Genomic DNA, 18751 nt, shown 5'->3' on the forward strand with positions numbered 1-18751 from the left:
TTTTCTTTTCAAGGAGATTTTCCTCCTTCCATGTGTAAGAGGCAAAATCATGTGGAGAAACGTTGCCTCCATAATCTGTGAACATCTTGTTGTGATCATGAGTTTAACAGCTTGTTGACATAATATTTGCACACAATTGACATTTTACTGGGTTGAATTCACAAAGCTGCCTAAAGATGATTATTGATATATATTAAATTAAGAAAGAGCAAATTCATGGAAAAGAATGTTCTGTAGAAAATAGTGATACAGCTATACTTTTATTAATTACTGTACTGATCACATCAATCACCTGATATAAATTACACCAATCAGCCAGAACATTAAAACCCACTGGCAGGTGAAGTGAGTAACATCGATTATCTCATTTCAATGGCACCTTAGGCCAGTGAACAGTCAGTTCTTGAAGTTGTTGGAAGCAGTAAAAATGGGCTTGTACTGTATAAGGATCTGAGGGACTTTGACAAGGGCCAAACTGTGATGGCTAGACGACTGGGTCAGAACATCTCCAAGGTATGCAGTGGTCAGTACCCACCAAAAGTGGTCCAAGGAAAGCCAACTGGTGAACTGGAAACGGGGTCATGGGTGCCCAAGGCTCACTGATTGCATGGGGAGCGAAGGCTAGCCTGTGTGGTTCTATCCCACAGGATACTGTAGCACAAACTGCTGAAAAAGTTTTGCTGTCTATTCTAGAATGGTGCCAGAACACACACTGCAGCTGACTGTGTATGGGGCTGCAGAGCCACAGGCTGCTCAAAGGTAGCTTTAATGTTAATGTCTGATAAGTAGACATATGCAGTCATGCATTACTACATTAGATACAATTCCTACTATACTTATAATGTTTAAAAAAAAAAACATTTTCCACTTTAATAAAATATTACAGTAATTTCCGCATTCTGTTAACCTTAAGTACCTTTGTCTGAACTCAGAGTTAACAACTTGCTGTCATAATGTTTATATATAATAGATATTAACAAGTGCCATATATTTTTATGGGAATTATGGCCTACTGCCATCTATTTCCAGAAGTAACACAATACGTCGAGACGTCAAACCTCAGTCTACCGACGCTTGCCAGACGAAATTCCACAATTGGAGCTTATTTTCAGGTTAACAACTGCCATGTTGCTGAATGTAAAACCGCCTAACATGTTCAGGTCTTCTATCAGCTGACCACCAGGCTATTATCACTTAGCCACATCCATCATATATTTATATAATAGCCTTTCTGTTCCTACTTTTGCTGCGCTGTAGATGTACTTTAAGAAGTACAGCAGGCCAGATTCTGTGTTAGCTTCCAGTAGTTAAATTTGCACATGCTTTGTTCTGTAAGAATGATTGGGGATTCACTGTCGCCTGCCAGCCTGGCAGTGTTTAAGTACTGGGGTGTTATGACCGCGAGTGCGACAAGCAGGCAGGACGCGGGGAATGATCAGGCAGGTCGAGACGATGATCACAGGAACGGGTTTATTCGAGGTGGACAGGACAACACGGTAACATACATTAATGACAGATCTGGGGAAACTAACTCAGACGCGGACTAAATACACAGGATAGGCAGAAAACAACAGGCAACAGGTGATGACAATCGGGAAGTAACACGAGGTAACGAGGGGGGCGTGGCACACATGAGGCTCGGACGAGCCGGACGTGACATGGGGGGTGGCCTTGGCATGCGACTCAGTGGGTTAGACCTGTGTGACCGTGATCAGATGTTCACCAGTTCAAATCCTGTCCTCGGCCGAATAGTCAAATCTCTGTTGGGCCTGTGAGCAAAGTTCTTAACACCCTGGAAAAATGCACCCGGGTAAATGTCTGACCTTCTCAGACCTCCAGCTTCCCTCTCACATGTGTGTATATCACTAAAAAACGAAGGGAGGCATGATGGGAAAAGCAAGAGCTGAAACACTCCAATGTTCTTACAGCAAGTAAAGCACCATTTTCTTTCACAATAACATTCTGCCTCTTTAAAAATTAACTCTCATCTATATGTTACCGTTCTCCTTTGTAGTTTCCATAGCAGAACATTTTAAATCGGTTTACATATGAGTTACAGTATTATACCCCATGGTCAGCTCCAAAACAATTAACATGCGAAACACTGAATGATTTACAACAATATAAAATCATGCAACTTAGTACCCGCCACCCCAATTAAATGCTCCATACTACGGTAACAACTACAGTACATGTTGTCATCCAGTGTCGCATCATAAGGTAAGGGGACGTAGGGCTTCCTTTTCATGTTTGAAGTCCTGGGTTCAATCAACAGCATCTACATTGTGGTGTGACACACAGCCTGAGTGTTTGTGTCACCCCCTGCATTCCTGCCCTCTCGGTCCCTCCCTAGTGTCGCTCTCAACTCCGGGGGGGTGTACGGATGCACCGCCGCCCCCATCCCACCCTTGACGTCGCCCTAGCGTGCGCTCCAGTGCTTCCCTAGCTGCCAGTTACACCTTTTGTTTGTCCCCACCTGGTCCACTTTGGTTTGCCCTGTTCCCAGTCCTTGAATAAGAATCTGCCTCCGTCGTTTCCGCATCGTGACAGTTTGCCGTTCAGTTGACTCTTAAGAATTCCCCCCCTGGGTTGAATAAAGCTCATCTTATCTTAAAAACTATATTAGAATATATTCAAATCTGATTTAGTACACCGCTGTTTTGGATTTCACAATGTGCTTTACAGTATTTCATATTTTCTGTGGGATTTTAAACAAAATCCATCTATCCATCTAGCCTTGATATTGTTTACCCTATGCAGGGCTTTGGTGAGCCAGAAGCCAATGTGGGGCACGACGTGTGGGAACACCCCAGACTACATGCCGACCACACACACAATGAGAAATTTAGAGACTCCATTTCGCCTGACCGCATGTTTTTAGACGTTTTATTGGAGTACGTGCAGAAACCCATATAGATACAGGGAAAGCAGATTCCAGGGGTGAGAGGCTGCAATACTGGCACGTTCTGCCCAGGAAAAACACACAAATTAAAAACCAAAATGCCATTATTATGAAGATTTTTCTCTCACCTTTCAAAAAAGTCATTTGAAAAGTAATCCTGGAAAACAGAAGCTATTGAATATACAAAAAACAAAAGCAACCATTCGATTCCTTTGCCAGCTTGCACTGCATTTTTAACTGTATGTTTCCGTCTTATGTCCATGTCTTAATACGTCAAATTTAAACATCTTTACCTATTTATTTCCTACTCAGTTTCTTACCGTCTCTTTGTAATGTGATCAACACGATCAAAATTTCATCTGTGTATGACCCATGCATCATATAGCTGAAGATGACATTAAATATACTTTGACTTTTGACTTTGTATAGTGTATGAAAGTGTCTTGAGGATGGAAAACAGAGAACGAGTAGAAAACGATCATGGTCTGGCAATCTCGGGGTTGTGGGCCGAGGCAGACGGCTGAGTCAGTGCGTGCCAAAGCGTAGGTGTGTTCTCAAGGTGCTGTTGTAGGCTGAGCATCTGGCTGGAGCTGATGATCTTTCAGCTCAGGACCAAGTGGCCCCAAGGGGAGAGCAGAAGGGAAGAGTGGAATAAGGCCCAGATACTCTTAAATAGCGAGGTTGTTAAGTTCAGTACAGAAAAGTCCCAATGATGAAATTTATATACTTGTTAATTTGCCATTTATACACGGTACATGGGAATTTCCTGGCTTTCAAGTATCCCCTTTTGCTCTCCATAGGGGCTTTCACACTGCAGGAAATTTTTTTCAGGAACCAGGAACTTTTGTCGAGTTCACACCACAGGAACTCGGCCTGATTGTAGTTCTGCAGCAATTCCGGAACCATTTTTTAGTCCCTACTCCGGACTAGGTACTTTTTGTTTGAAGAGAAATTACGGGAGAGGGAGGTGCACACAGTGATAGTTTGCTTATTGGTTGACCACATTGGATGGAAGTTATGCGTAAGTGCGGAGAAGAGATATAATTAGCTGAGCAAAATTTGAGCAGATGGAGTCATTTTTTGTACCTCAGTTACAATTAAAGTATCAATGAATACATTTTTTTGCTTGCGTCTCCGTATTTCTGTATTGGAAAATTCAGTAACCGTCTAAAATATTGTCGGGGCCAGCAGTGAAATTGCCAGCGCTTATTAGCGAAATGTTGTTTTTTATTCTGTGAATGTGAAAGATCAATCTGCTGGCCAGATTTAATAATGAAATATAAACATGTTGCAGGTCGTATGAATAAAATATAAATAAAAGGCTTTGCCTCATTTTGATTGCAAATGATCCCCCCTAATAATTAAGAAATAAGTGACAAATAACTTCACAACACTTGTTCATTCTCCATTGCTTTGGGGTGGTGGTGTAGTTTTATATGGAATTATGTATGAAGTTTAACCTATGACCTTTTGGCATCTCCCATGCTCATTTAGCATAAAGGTCCCAGTTCTGTTGTGCAGTGTGAAAGTGACACGAAAGTGGCCAGGAACTACAAAAGTCGAGGCAGTTCAAGAACTTGTAACCAGGGACCAGGTTCCGGAACTTTGGTATGAAAGTGCTTCATGAAAGAAACAGCTCTGGGGCCAGAATGTCCCCCAGCACCCCAGGATTAGCACCTCGGGAGTCAAGCACAGGTCCTAACCTGCTAACCTGCTGCACAGTGCCCCCCCCCCCCCCACTGAACGTGACAGTATTATCATAATGTAGAGACGATGGGCAGTGGGTATCCTGAGACTGGGTTACTGCGTGGAAGGGCTCATTTTTTCTTCTATTCATCCTCCAGAACTACTTATCTCCGGGTCCTTGAGAGCCACACGCCTATCCCAGGAGGAACAGAGCACAAAGTCACCCCGCCATCTGGATGGACTGTCTTATCATTTTATTATTATTACTTTGATATATCTAAGAAAATGTAAATTAGCTGTTCCCATCGGACACAGCTGTCCTTTGGCCTGTCCAGCTGTTTTGGGGTAATTTAAAGGGCAAAATAACCAGCAACAAATGATAAAAGATGATCAGGTGTGTCGTCATGTCAGAATGGCCGCCTCATCCAAGACAGCCACCCTACTCATTCTCCCAGAGAAGGTAATCTGGAATCTGGTAGCATCTGCTAATGTCTAACATTCATAAGTCCTCTTCCTGACAAAGTGAACCTAAGTGTGCAGAGTTGCAGAGAAGTGCTTTAATGCTGAATGTGATGCATTTATTGATCATGCACATATAATTACCGAGATTACACAGATCACTGGCTGTGAAAACAACGCCTTTCACTGAGACCAAATTAATCACTGAATGTTCCAGACCATTACAACTGCTGCTAGCTGTGTCTAACTGGCTTATTACAGTGTACTTTGTTTTGTGACGTTTCAGCAAAGAAATATTTTAATAGTTATTATTACAAGTCCATTGTGCTGCGATGGGTTGGCTGTCCTGTCCTGGGTTGTTCTCTGCCTTGTATATGTAGGTTCCAGGAAAGGCTCCGGATTACCGCAACCCTGTAGAGAACAAGTGAATATAATGGATGGATAGATGGATGGATGGATGAATGAATGAGTCCACCAATTTCTTATAGACATTAATAATGATCAGTGGAGTAGACCATGTGCTTACTTGCTAATTATTGTTGCTCCACCATCTGGCTAGAATTAGAATTTATAGTTAATTGGCTGTATAACAGTTCACATATCTTGAGATTTATATCCCAAACACACAAATTTTATAGCACAAATTTCTGGTATGTGCTATGAAGTCGTAAGGTACCATATGACCTTCAATAACAATTAAAAGTTAAACCAATAGCTTAAAACTCTATAAAGAGGAACAAAAAAACCCCCAAAAACATTCACTAGATCTTTGTAAGACCATTGAATTACAGCTCTTGAGAAACTTGCTCCGAGCAGAGGACAGCAAATGGAACCATGCGAATCACGGATGAGACGCACGGGTAAGGATTTTATTTGTGGATGGGGATGGAAATGAGATTAATAAAAACAGGGGGGGGGGGAGACGAACAGAAAAAAAGGCAGCCGTTTCAGCATCACCACAAGGGGAAATCTACACAGTTAAACAAGAGGGGCACTGGTCAGGGGAAGGGGAACGGCCACTGGAGTCTGGCTGTGTTTTCTGCACTAGGACAGTTCAGTTACGGGCTTTTAGTCACAGGTGAAGTGAACCAACGCGCCGCTCACCTGACTTCACCCCTTCCGTTCACTCCCACCCATCTTGCGGCTATTTCATTGTATCCTTCCGACGTCGACCGCATACGTACTGTACTAATGATGCTTAATCCCCTTCCGTTATTGTTTTTTAGCTCCGAGCTACTTTTCTGCTTTGTGGGACAATGTGGAAATTATTATGGGCCTGAAACCAAGCGGGAGATTTCCCAGATTAAAGATTAAACGGGCAGTGCGTCATGTTAATTATCATTGGGTCTCAGACTTCAGTAATTATTCCACTGCACATATTATACAAGTACAGCATCCTAATAAATCTGATTTTTTACTCGAAACAGATGTTATCTGGGGGGAGGTGGGATGTGGGGGGGGGGGGGGGGGGGGTGAGAGGGGGGGCTGCAAGAACACTGAACAAACTTCAGGAGGCCATGAAGCAGATCCTTAAAAACCATGAAATGTAATGAATGAACAGACGTCAACCAGCATACAGGAAAATCCCTTTGAGGTGTGCTGTTACAGTTAACTTCAGCTCGCCAAACAATGTCCCATTGTGAAGCTACCCAGGTCCCTCTGAATTCTCCATTGTCGGGAACGTCAGCAGCAATTTACCTACGCGCGGCCAGTCTGCTTCCAATAATGGATGGTAATTAGCTTCGCGCAGGACAGACGTCCTGTTCTGAAAGCTTGATGCATGATTTAAGTAAGAGAAAGGAGCACAAGTGAGGAATCTGTTCACTGTACGATCGCTGACACTGACATGCAGTTACATGAATGCGCATGTCAAATACCAAAATGTGTTTCTTGGACATTTCTATAAGTCACCTGAACCGAGCAGCCCTGACTGAAGAGGTGGCTGGCTAGAATACAGGAATGGATAAACGGAGATCCTTTGACTGCCAAGCATGAGGGTCTTTTCATTCCTGTAAATTGGATAGCATAGCTGTTATATGACAGTGGAGACCCACAGTGGGTGGGGTTTAGCCCACTTCCTATTGGTCACTTAGTTGGCCCCTCCTTTTAATTAAACCACTAAGTGACTGACTGCGTACAGTAATCCCACCCATCATAGATTTTAAAATCTCATCGGTCCCATACTGTATGTATTGATGTAGGACTATTAAAATGCTACATTCAATAACATCAAGAATAAAGAACAGACATATCGAAGAAATACATATATTTGTAATTACTTTTGTATATGCGTGCAGATAGGGTGACCTTTTAAAGGTTAATAGCACATCGTCTCATGCACCTGTATATCACGGCCTCTGCAGAAATGCATCTTTTTTCGTGACGGCCGTTCCCAGAAAGTCACGCGTTCTGGCTAACAGGTAGCGCAGCACAGACCGGCGCGTGCTCAGGCAGCGAGTGCGGGAGAGCTGGAAAACCTGAGATCATTCCCTGGAAAAAGAAATGTCAGAAGCCAACAACTACAGGTTGGCAACCTCCATAACCCAGCCGTTCTCAGCGCAGACTCGCACACCCCCTGGAAACAAGCCCTTTGATACAGAGCTGAAGGCGCTGATTTACTCGATGATTTTATGATAAATTAGGTTTTGTGACTGAGAAGGCTTGTCGAAAATTCCATCATTAAACAGCCTTAAGCTGAGTAGAATCCATGCTCAGGTGTCCATGACGACTGCCACAGCTTTTAAAGTAAAGTGACCTTCTTAATGGGTCTGGTAAATTGACTTAGGCTGTAATTAATGAGTTAAAACTGCGAAAGCATTACTGCTTCAGAGAGTGCGGCATGTGAAACGAAGTTAAATATGGCCATTATGGGCACCACAGCGCCCCCTAGTACTTGGACTGACTACCTTGCATTCACAGATCCAGGATCAGTGCCACTAAGCCACCTGCTGTGCCCTGCGCCTATAAACACAGCCATCAATGACATTTCTTAATCCAGGTCCAGGCAACCCGCTGTGCTGACTGGCTTTTGTTCCCACCGACATCTTAATTAATTAAGCTTGATTCAGCTGTTACAAAATACTAATGTAGACGTCACATCTATTAAAGGCTGAAAATGGCAGATCCTTATTAAAGACATTTTTAAAATGTGTAAAATCTGTGTTTCTTGGACGATTTGTCAAAACCTTTGTATTAACCCAACACATTACTATTTCATATAAATAATATTTAAATTTAGCTATTTTATTGTTCAGACCTGAAATAATTATAAAAGTTTAAATTTCTATATCATTGAATAACACTAATAATTACGTATTTAAAGAAGTAACCTTCCATCTTCTTAACCACTTATTCTGGTCAGATTCCTATCCTGGAGCCCCTTCTTGGAGTCCCTCCCTGGAGTTGTCCCTTCCAGAGTCTCTCCCTGGAGTCCCTCCCAGATTCCCATCCTGGAGTCCCTTCTTGGAGTCCCTCCCAGAGTCCTTCCCTCCCAGAGTCCCATCCTGGAGTCCCTCTCAGAGTCTCTTCTTGGAGTTCCTCCCAGAATCCCTTCTTGGAGTCCCTCCCTGAGTACTTCCCTGGAGTCCCTCCCAGAGTCCCATTCTGGAGTCCCTCCCAAATTCCCATCCTGGAGTCCCTTCTTGGAGTCCCTCCCAGAGTCCCTCCCTGGAGTCCTTCCCAGAGTCCCATCCTGAAGTACCTTCTTGGAGTCCCTTCCAGAGTCTCTTCTTGGAGTCCCTCCCAGAGTCCCTCCATGGAGTCCCTCCCAGAGTCCCATCCTGAAGTACCTTCTTGGAGTCCCTCCCAGAGTCTCTTCTTGGAGTCCCTCCCAGAATCCCTGCTTGGACACCCTCCCAGGAGACGAGGCTGCATAGGGCACAAGGTTAAGGTACACTCTGGATGGGACGCCAGTCTATCGCAGGACATATGCTCACATACATTCAGTAAATTTAACTTTAATTCAATCTTCAATTAATCAAATTTGAACAAAAAAAATGCATGAAAGAGTATGGTATTTTGGGACTAGAACTCTACTAAAGGTGGTCCCATGCCACCTTTGGATGTCCTATTGTCCATTCATCTTACTGGTCTGTACAGCATAATAATGGATGCCATATGCAATAGCTGCCACTCCATATAAGATACTGTTATCTTTCAGCAAAAATTGCTCTGCATACTTTGTCCACAAAAATTTGCAGCAGTGTCATAATTATACTGGACCCTTAATTACAGTAAGAAGATATGATACTTTAGACAGATAGAATTACAAGCAGACCAATTTCAATTGTCGGCTGAAGCATGAATGACCAGAAGAACCACCTTATTTTGGGCATATGAAGACCCATCTATATAGATAACATCAACTAGACGACACCTAATACTAACAGGCCCATGATCTACTGAACCTTCAGTTTGCTTGACGACATTTTACTCTGTCTATAGCACATGTAAAGTGAAGCAACTGAAGAATAGGTCCAGCATTCATCAACCTCTACCCACACATGCTATTCTGGTCCATACAATGCTTCTATCCTGAATAAATATATTAAGACATTTTGAGAGAACAGTATCTGAAATTAATACTGTGTATTTACTACATACCTATACAGTCCCTGCAGTTCCCAAGAGCATCTGCCTTACTGAAACTTCATAAAAGGTAACCCTTCTCGAATGTACGACAGTGCTGTACCTCCGCAGAGTCAGTCCAGCTGCCGCTTGGATCCAGAACTTCAATACCTGCAGCTTCATCTCGCTCCATATTCGGATTACCCCCTAACCCTCTTAGCTTTGAGGCCACAGAAGCAGCGCCTTGACTGAGTCATTTCTCTGGTGATGGGGAAGATGTTTAGAGAACCATGTCTGTTGCAATATTTAACAGCATGATTAAATTACTGGGGTGGAGGGGCACAGATTATTCTCTCTTAGAGAGAGCTTTCAGACACAAGGAGGTAGAACACGCATGTTCTCTGTTATGAAGTTAAGCAGGGATTGTCCTGTTCTCAAGGACCAGCGTCCGGATCCTGAGTCGATTTCTCGTTTTTGAGTGTCGTCGTTCTAACTATTCAGAGGTCAGGCTTGCATCGCCGAATCGGTAGGACCCGTAATGCGGTAACAGACCGGATTGTCATTAGACCAATGAAATATTCTGAGAAACAGCATTTACTGCGGATGCCTATTCCTCGGTGGGCAATTGTATGTTATTGCGGACATATATCAGTTTTTGGCAATAAAAAAAAAAACAACCCATTTGGACCCCACGATCTGTCGTGTAAACCTCCTTCCATTTGTGCAGGGCTCAGAAAAGCTTTCCCTATTGGTGTTGATATATGAAAGATGTAACCTGCCATTGCCAGATCGAAGTAAATATTCCCATCCAGAGGACATAGCTGACTTCTCAGCGACGTGAACTTGGCTGTAGATCTTGGCATACGGTCGATACTGAAGTACAAAAGGAGGAACACACTCTGACTATGGTGCCTCGTTTTCACCCCTATTGCTAAACTGGATTTTATACCATTAAGGTTTTCTTAACTCAGCAGTATAACTGACGCGTGAATATAAATTTTCTGACACAAACTGCACAGTGATGAAATCACGATCCAGCGGTAAAACTGCATCAGCTGAATTTTTGATCTCATGAATCACTTTTGGTAGCCAGTCCCTGTGGATGTTGCTTCCCTGTTTCGGTGGCTGCGTCTGTATCAGTACAGGACAGCAAGACACAAAATAGCTGACGATATAATTATCATTGCTTGCTCAAAAGTAATGTTTCACGTCATTGACTGTCATTAGTTGTTTCCAGGGGATTCCGTCCATGTCAAATTGTTTTCTTACAAAAATTTTGCAGTTATCTTCCTAACCATAATACAAGACTGCATCTTGGGTGTGCTGCTAATGCGTGGGACAAGCTGCAATGCGATACCACCTTGCCGGCAGTGATGATGATCAACGCCAAGATGGCGCTGTGATTGGTGGAGGTGTGCATTACAGCCCGGTGCACTGAGGCTATATAATAAAGCATCGGTCAGACCTGAGTTCTCCAACTCAAGGACTGAAGGACTTTCAGTGGTGTTACACAGAGAAGTACCATCTTCTCGATTCAGTGTCATTTCTTCCAAGCTGTTTTAAATTATGGGATGTTGTTACTAACCTGTCAGTCAATGGGGCCACAATGCAAGCCATCAATTATACTTGATGGACTGTCTGTCATCTTTTTTGTGGAAAATATGAAAATGATGATGGGGTATGATCTTTCTGCATTCCGTAGTGTTGATACAATGATATTAATACAATAATTATATTCGGGTCGTATTGCACTTCATATCTTTAATAAGCTATGGCCTATGCAATTGAATAAGTGATTTCACACGCATGATGTCATGCATTTTAATATTTCAGGTTTACCTTGGAGGCAGAATGCTGAGCATCGCTATTCCTCGCACCATCTTCATCGCAAAAATGTGTTTGGATTTTCAGGGTCTTTCCAGATATTTATAATAGCTGGTAAGAATCGGTTCCCAGTGTTGGTGTGATGCTCCCTAAGAACATACCCAATGGCCATCGTGACGATTCTGATGAAATATCCGACGTCTCTCGTGGTCATGAGTTTCCCCTGTGAGATCCTGACTCATTAATCCATGTGTGAGCAAGTGTTTCGGACAACCTGGAAAGGACCGGAAAGAAACCCTAGCAGTTCAATAGATTGCAAATGATGGAACGCTGCTGGATGGTGGCTGGTGATGCGGATCTTGTTAGGTATTCATTAGAATGACAGTCAAACCTTTCACCGAAAAGGCTGAAAGATTAAGCAAAAAAAAAAGTGAGACATTTATCATGTACATCGTGGTCTGTTACGTATTGTGTGTTATTTAACTCGAGCCCAAAAGTCTGCAAGCTTTAAGCCTGTCATTAATTCTGGGCAGATTCACAGCGGGCTTGAATCGGTTATGTTGCAGAGCCCCTTGGAGGGAACCCAAGGCACTCGGACGTTTGGTCATGTGTTTGACTCGCTTCCTTCTCCCTTGTCTGAAGGAAAATCGCACCACAAGCAGCTCGCACAAAATCACAGGCTCCTTAATCAAGTACATCTTTTGACTGGATCCCCAATTGTTCTTCCCAGTTCTTTTGGATTATTATTTTAGTTTTTGCTTTCCTCTACGTGATGATAGAGTGGTACACCAGAGATCGTAACGCTTTGCATCCAGCTACTGTTTAATGTTAATAGTTATCTTGAAATATTTGTTATCTGTTTATGTTTTGCTGTATACATTCAGAAAAAATAACCTTCATTGTAAGGTATATAAATAATGAATATTAGTGTATTCGGTCTTTGCAGATACGTTTCGCTTGTCATGTTCACGTTTCTGTTGTATTTGGGGACACTGGTTGAAGGTTAAACTGTTGTCTGCTAGATTTAGCATTTAGTATAACGCCGTGAACTACATGAGTAAGTTAATAATTCAGTAATTAAGTAAGTAAATAGGTTTTTGCAGACAGTGACTGGGATGGGGACTTGGGAATTGAGTTGGGTAGCTAGGCAGTTAAGATGCCGTTGCTAGATTTAAAAGTACAAACTCAAAAAGAGTTACTAGTTTGTACTATTTTTTGATAACATTTTATGAGTACTTACTGCTTGTTTATAACCAAGTTTGAGACATGCAGTATATAACAGGAAATGGTCCTACTTACCATTGTCAAGCCCTTGAGAGGTACATGTATGTCCGCTGTAACATAAAATATCAGCCTGTGATTTAGCCGAAAATGTGCTACATCCTTGCTAGTAGCTTTTCTGCTTTCTAAAAGACCCTCTCGAGTGTTGCCATAAGGAAATATTACATAACTGCTAACTTATATTCTATTTTGATAAACAGTCATGACTGAACTCCTTTAACATTCAGTGACATCAAGCTGTAGAACGCCGTGCTTTGTTAATTTCCAGCCAGGCTTTGTTTAAATCCCACTTTTCGCTAATAATCCCCACCTCTCTTTGAAGTGATTAAGTCTTGAAGGGGGGCCTGTTCTTTGAGGTCACAGCGACCAGACCAGAGAGATACGTCATTTGAAAGGGGAAGAACATCATACACGATTTCCCAGTGGGATAGCAGAGAAGAGTCACATCCTGGGGACGGAAAGATTATGACAAAACGCAATTATTAATGCAAAGGAGGACCTGCAAAGATGACACCTGACTACACAGCTCAGCCCTTCCTGTTTACAACACTGGTCAAAATTAAAATGGAGGCTTGACAAGGGGGGTGTCATGCTGTGGCACCCTGCACAAGAAAACAGCTTCTCCTCAAGTTCTGCTAACGTTTATTTACTCTTGGCTGCATCGTTTGGACCTGTTGCCAGGGGTCAGAGGACTGGAAATGAGTCAGATGACCCTTCCCCAGTGGACACCCTAGGAAGTGAGTAATCCCAGGGCGGATTTTACGGTGGTTTAAACACAAGAGCGACGTCCCTGTCTACCTTTAGCTACGTTGCACTTAATTCTGCTGTAATTAGTTGTTTTGATGAGGAAATAAAGCTGCAGGATTTTAACTTCCAGGCTTCAGAACAATCCTTGTTTTCCTCTATTTTTCATGATTTTTTTTCCATTACTTATTGAGAGGGTCATTTATTTCACATCTTCCTTCACCTTTTCAGATTGATCAATTCCACCTGACCAGCAGCGTAATACCACAGTGTCTGTGACTTCGTACAATCGGGGTGTGTGTTTTGCAAACTGACCCATAGTGTTTCTATGCCACGCAGCTGATGGAGTGAAAGCCGCCACCGAGGAACTTATGCACACCTAGGAGGCTCACCTTGCTTCTCAGTAGTGCAAAAATAGTGCAGGAGAAAAAAGGGAACTCGCATTCAAACGCAGCCCGCGATGAATGAACCAGAAGCTAAACAATGAGCGTTGCCTCATCCAACATCTGATCTCTTGCATTACTCAAGATCCTCAAGTCGTCTTGGAAACGGCAACAGTCGGGCCTGGGGCCCGTGGCCAGTGTGTGAGGGGAGGGCGTGTTTCCCTCGCGATGCTCGACGAAGACAGTAAGCCAGCCTGGAGAACAGAGCAGAGTCGCACAGCAATTTGCCTGTTTATTTCATTGCTAAGAAACAACGATCCCACTCACTCCCCAATGCGTCAAACAGCTCGCAACAATCTTTGATACATGTACTTCATTTATGGTTGGACAATGGCCATAATTTTTTTCCCCCCATTTTTACTCTCCTTGTTATTGTCACAAAAACAAATCTTAAAGTAAATACAGAAGTGCTTCTTGAAGGCTGTAAGATGTTTGTGTTTTATTAGTCTCACTAAGTGCTGAGAAAATTATAATATTATTCTTCATAATATGATGTTATTGTTAATAAATGGCTCTGTCCATGTTATTGGTTAGGATGGCAGCTGAAAAACAGAGTGCTTTCCAGAACAAATAAAAATGAAATCTTTTATGTATTTGCAGAGTATATTTATGTCACAGCATTGTCTTTTTGTCTGTCTAACACATTGTGACAATAAATTGTATGTTAAATGATAAAGGTCCTCACTTTAACTGGGCATGAATTATAAGATTGGCAACTGGCTGCCATCAGCATTCTTCTATCGTAGTTTAATTGTGACAAAATAACATTCCGGAACTTAGTATCGTTTTCCAGTGTGTTCAAAGTGAGAGGGGTGTTCATGGGAAAATGAATGAGACTGAAATGCAGCTGCAGCAGTGGAGTATAGAGTGAGCATGTATGTCACATGTTACTGCTGTGTCTGGCAGGCCTAGCAGTGTCATCCCAGCGGGCTGGACCCAGTACACGCAGGGCTCAAACGCCATCCAGAAACCGCCGAACAAGCTGACAGACCAGACCCGAGCCAGCTCATTAAAGCAAGCTTGGCAAATCCTCCTCCACAGACATTGTGTTTTATCTGGCTCACGTTCCGCATGCGAAAATGTCTATGCATTTTAGATTTTACAGAGGGAGGAACACTTTTTTTGTGGATTTTTGTTTTGCAGGCCAAACATTATCTATTCAGCCAACAAAAATCTTTTTCTTTTTTTTTCGTTATTATTATTCAGCCTCACAATAGTAATCATGACATATATGTTTATATGACTTGAAATACAACTTAAAAAATAAGCTATTCACTTTCCACAAATGGTATTCTTTATGATCTTAATTGAATTTACAATGAGTCTAAATGATGGTAATATTTAAGGGAAATTTTTTCTGGCAAGTTCCCTTAAAGCCACTACAGAGGACGACCTCTTTTGTAACAGAAATGTTAAGTCAGCCTTGAAATAACCTTTTCAGCGGGATTTTATTTCTTTTGGCTTGATATTTAGGGATTGTTGGGTAACATGCAATGAATATATATCAAAACTACAATGAAGAGCATTCATTTCATCCATTAACATCAATGTCATTTACCATTAAGTCACAAACCACAGCTGGAGACCAGAGACGTGTGAAGTTACTAGTCTAGGTGACTCTTTTCTAAATATTTCATATTAGCTCAGATTTATTCTATCATTCTTGTGACATCCAAGTAAACCAGGATGGAAGTCATGCAGTCTGTCTCAGATCCATTATTTTGATTTTAGTGGGTTTGATTGGCAATGGAAACTATATTAGTTTCCAAGTCATTGAAAGGAAACACTACTATATGAAAACAGCTGTTTACAGATACATGTAGCTGCAGATTTTCCAAAATGTGTGCTGTAATGTGTTTCCTCAAAAGAAACTCCAAGGCCAACTCATTCTGTTGATGCTACATTGTATCGTACAATGGATGGTATAATTGTACACTCTGATGTTCCTAGTAATTAAACATTAAGCTCAGCTTTGGTTCCTTCTTTGTAGCCATGGCAAAGCACGGTAAGATATGTTCACCATGTCCATGTCAGACCTACTCTGTACCAGGAGTGTCCCTCATATGGTGTTGGCAGTAAGAGAGACCCATGTCCAGCCAGCTGAGAGCTGCTGATGGTGTTCTGGTTCTTTGAAGAGAATATGATAGCAAACTCAATTCCTCTTTGCCATACCCATGATCACGGTATTCATAGTAACACGACACAGGGGCACCGCTAGAGATTTTGGGCAAATCATATCGGGCCGCCATCATATTGGGTTCCAAAGTTAGGACCCCTGTCACCCGGGAGCCTTGGAATCTTCCTGATTTTCCTGTTCGTGGCACCTTGCTATGACACATGTTTACATGCTGTAAAACACTGTAAATGTACCATTAAACGTAAATCACAGTCTCAGCAGGCTTGCATTATAGAATCTGTTTAAGGACGAATCTGGCACTACTGTCAGGATGGTATCTTGAGGCAACACTGCTATCCACTAGGCCACCAAAGATACATAATTTCAATCATCATTATCACATGCCTTTATTTTCTTTATCATGTTAATGAAACATCTACATTTGCCAAAATTAGTGGGGCATCATTGTGGGAAGTGATTAGCACTTGTCTTGCCTGCTATCAGTATTTTACACGCTCTGCCGATTCCCTTTATGGTTCAGCATGACAGCAATTTACATTGGAAGGAATCCAGAGCCAATATCCTAGGAAGTCATACTGTGTGTTTACTGCCATCATAAGGCACTTACCCAGGCACACGATTACACATTAAGGGCAAATTAGCAGCACAGGTCCTCAGCAGCTGTCAGGAATGGATAGAAGGTACGGGGCAAAGGTCCAGCACAAGGCAAGAAAAAGGTGCTGGACCGCAGTTCTACATCAAACAGAAAAAACAAACACAAGGCCCCTTTAAGACCAGAAACAATGGGAAATCTCAAAGCCCCTATAACTTGATGCAATTCAACAAACAAGAAAACCAAAAGACTGCACCAATGGTGCAACCATCTCCTTGAAATCCACCAAGCTAACCCAATAAAAAGCTAGAACGAGGCAATTCCTCCAAGCCTGTGTTTCATTAAGTTGAGGGACCGATCCTCATGGTAACAAAAAGGTGCACCAGACTGCTTCCTCGTGCCATTACTGTCCTGTTGGTTCACAGGACACATATAGTTTTGGTTGCATTCAGACCCCAAATGCCTAAGATACTGTGCCAACTGCTTTTCAACTAAATATTACACCAACGAGTCTGTTGCATAACCTTTAAAAACAATTGTATCAGAATTTTATGGAGGAATTCTAGTGTTACCACTGTCCAAACTTTCGCATCAACAAAGCACTCATCACTCATTAATCCAAAGATAAATCCAACAGCCACCCATTTATTTTCAGTGACTGTTTATCCACTTAGGGTCATGGCAGGAGCAGCACATTTCTGTGCAATTAATTTCGAATTAATATTGAATCGTAATCTTTTGTTAAATTAAAGTGATGTTTAATTATTGTAATGAACGCCAAATGTTCTCCAATACTGGTTTTAAGCGTAAACGACCATGAAACAAAATATACTACATAAAAAATAAAAAATCAGAAATGGTAACTGTGCAGAAGAGACAAGCTGAAGTCAGCAATTATTAAAAACACTTTGGGGGGGGGGGGGGTGTTTTTGTACCTCTAATCTTGCCCGAAAACCATCGTTAGCGAGGCTTTGGCCAGCGATCGCTGAGGTGAGTATGGAGGTGCGTGACGGTGCTTCATAGAGCAGCGTGAGGAGTGACCCCCCCCCCCCCGCTGTGCCCCCATAGTGCTTCAGGCTTCCTCCCAAGCTGCTTCTGCTGGAATAATTAAAGTGACAAATTAGGCAGAACAAACATAATAGGATTTGCGTCCAACCGGATGCAAACCGAAGGCCATGCAATCTATCTATACATCTGTTTATGGGAGATGAAGAAAACGCATTGCATAAAAAAGAAATAGGAAAGATTAACGCTGATCTGCGTGCAGATTTTGACTGGATGCCAGATATGTTACGAAATCCCCCCTCAGCATGGTCACTTGTATTCACAAACACGAGTCTGGTCCCCAGGAGCCCCTCAGGAAACAGATTCTCGGTTGTGCTCCCTAAAGCAGGACTGCAAGCGGACCTGCCAGAAATCTTACTTGGCAGCCATGGTACAGCCAGAGCCGGTCCATCCTATAGGTGACATAGGAGGCTGCCCAGGATGCCATCTTCTCAGGGTGACATAGGCTGCCTTAGCCAGCCCCCCCCCCAGCACACACAGCCTGGGACAAAGTGACAGCTTGAAATGTCGCACAGCAGCTTTTGATTTCAATGGGAAAACAAATGATAATTAACTACGATGATTGATTAGCTGACAATGGACCTTAATAATATTTTGAAGATGTTCAAATTTAATTGTATTGGAATCCTAAAAACAAACCATATATATATACATACACACACACACACACACACACACACCCATATATCATGCACACACACACACACAAACATACACACACACATATCACGCACACACTGACACACAGATATATCACTCACACACACACACATATAAGCTGTCTATATACACCATACTTATATAATATTTATGACTTCACAGCCATGTTGAATAATACTGAGCAGAGTTACCCAAATCCACAACAAATGTTGTATGATCTGATTTTCTTGAGCAAAGGTTTTATGATCCCCACTAGGATAAAACCTTTGGGGCTTACGAATGACCAAAAAAATAAATAAAAAAACCTCATCATAACCAAATGTGATTTGGAATAACATCTTTCAGATGAATTTAAAAAAAATATTTTCTGAGAAAAAGAAACTGCAGAAAGA

The 18751-nt window shown here is 42.2% G+C and overlaps 1 long non-coding RNA gene across 1 annotated transcript; it reads right to left on the reverse strand.

The window, feature by feature from the left end:
- Positions 1 to 4605: 4605 nt before the first annotated feature.
- Positions 4606 to 9913, reverse strand: LOC111843852 (uncharacterized). The gene is made up of 3 exons (XR_002838262.2): positions 9738 to 9913; positions 8748 to 8914; positions 4606 to 5458 (listed from the first exon to the last, which is right to left on the reverse strand). It is a non-coding gene; the product is annotated as an uncharacterized lncRNA (long non-coding RNA).
- Between the last annotated feature and the right edge of the window lie 8838 nt (positions 9914 to 18751).

This window comes from Paramormyrops kingsleyae, chromosome 9 (assembly GCF_048594095.1).
Source record: "Paramormyrops kingsleyae isolate MSU_618 chromosome 9, PKINGS_0.4, whole genome shotgun sequence".
Taxonomy (NCBI): Eukaryota; Metazoa; Chordata; class Actinopteri; order Osteoglossiformes; family Mormyridae; genus Paramormyrops; species Paramormyrops kingsleyae.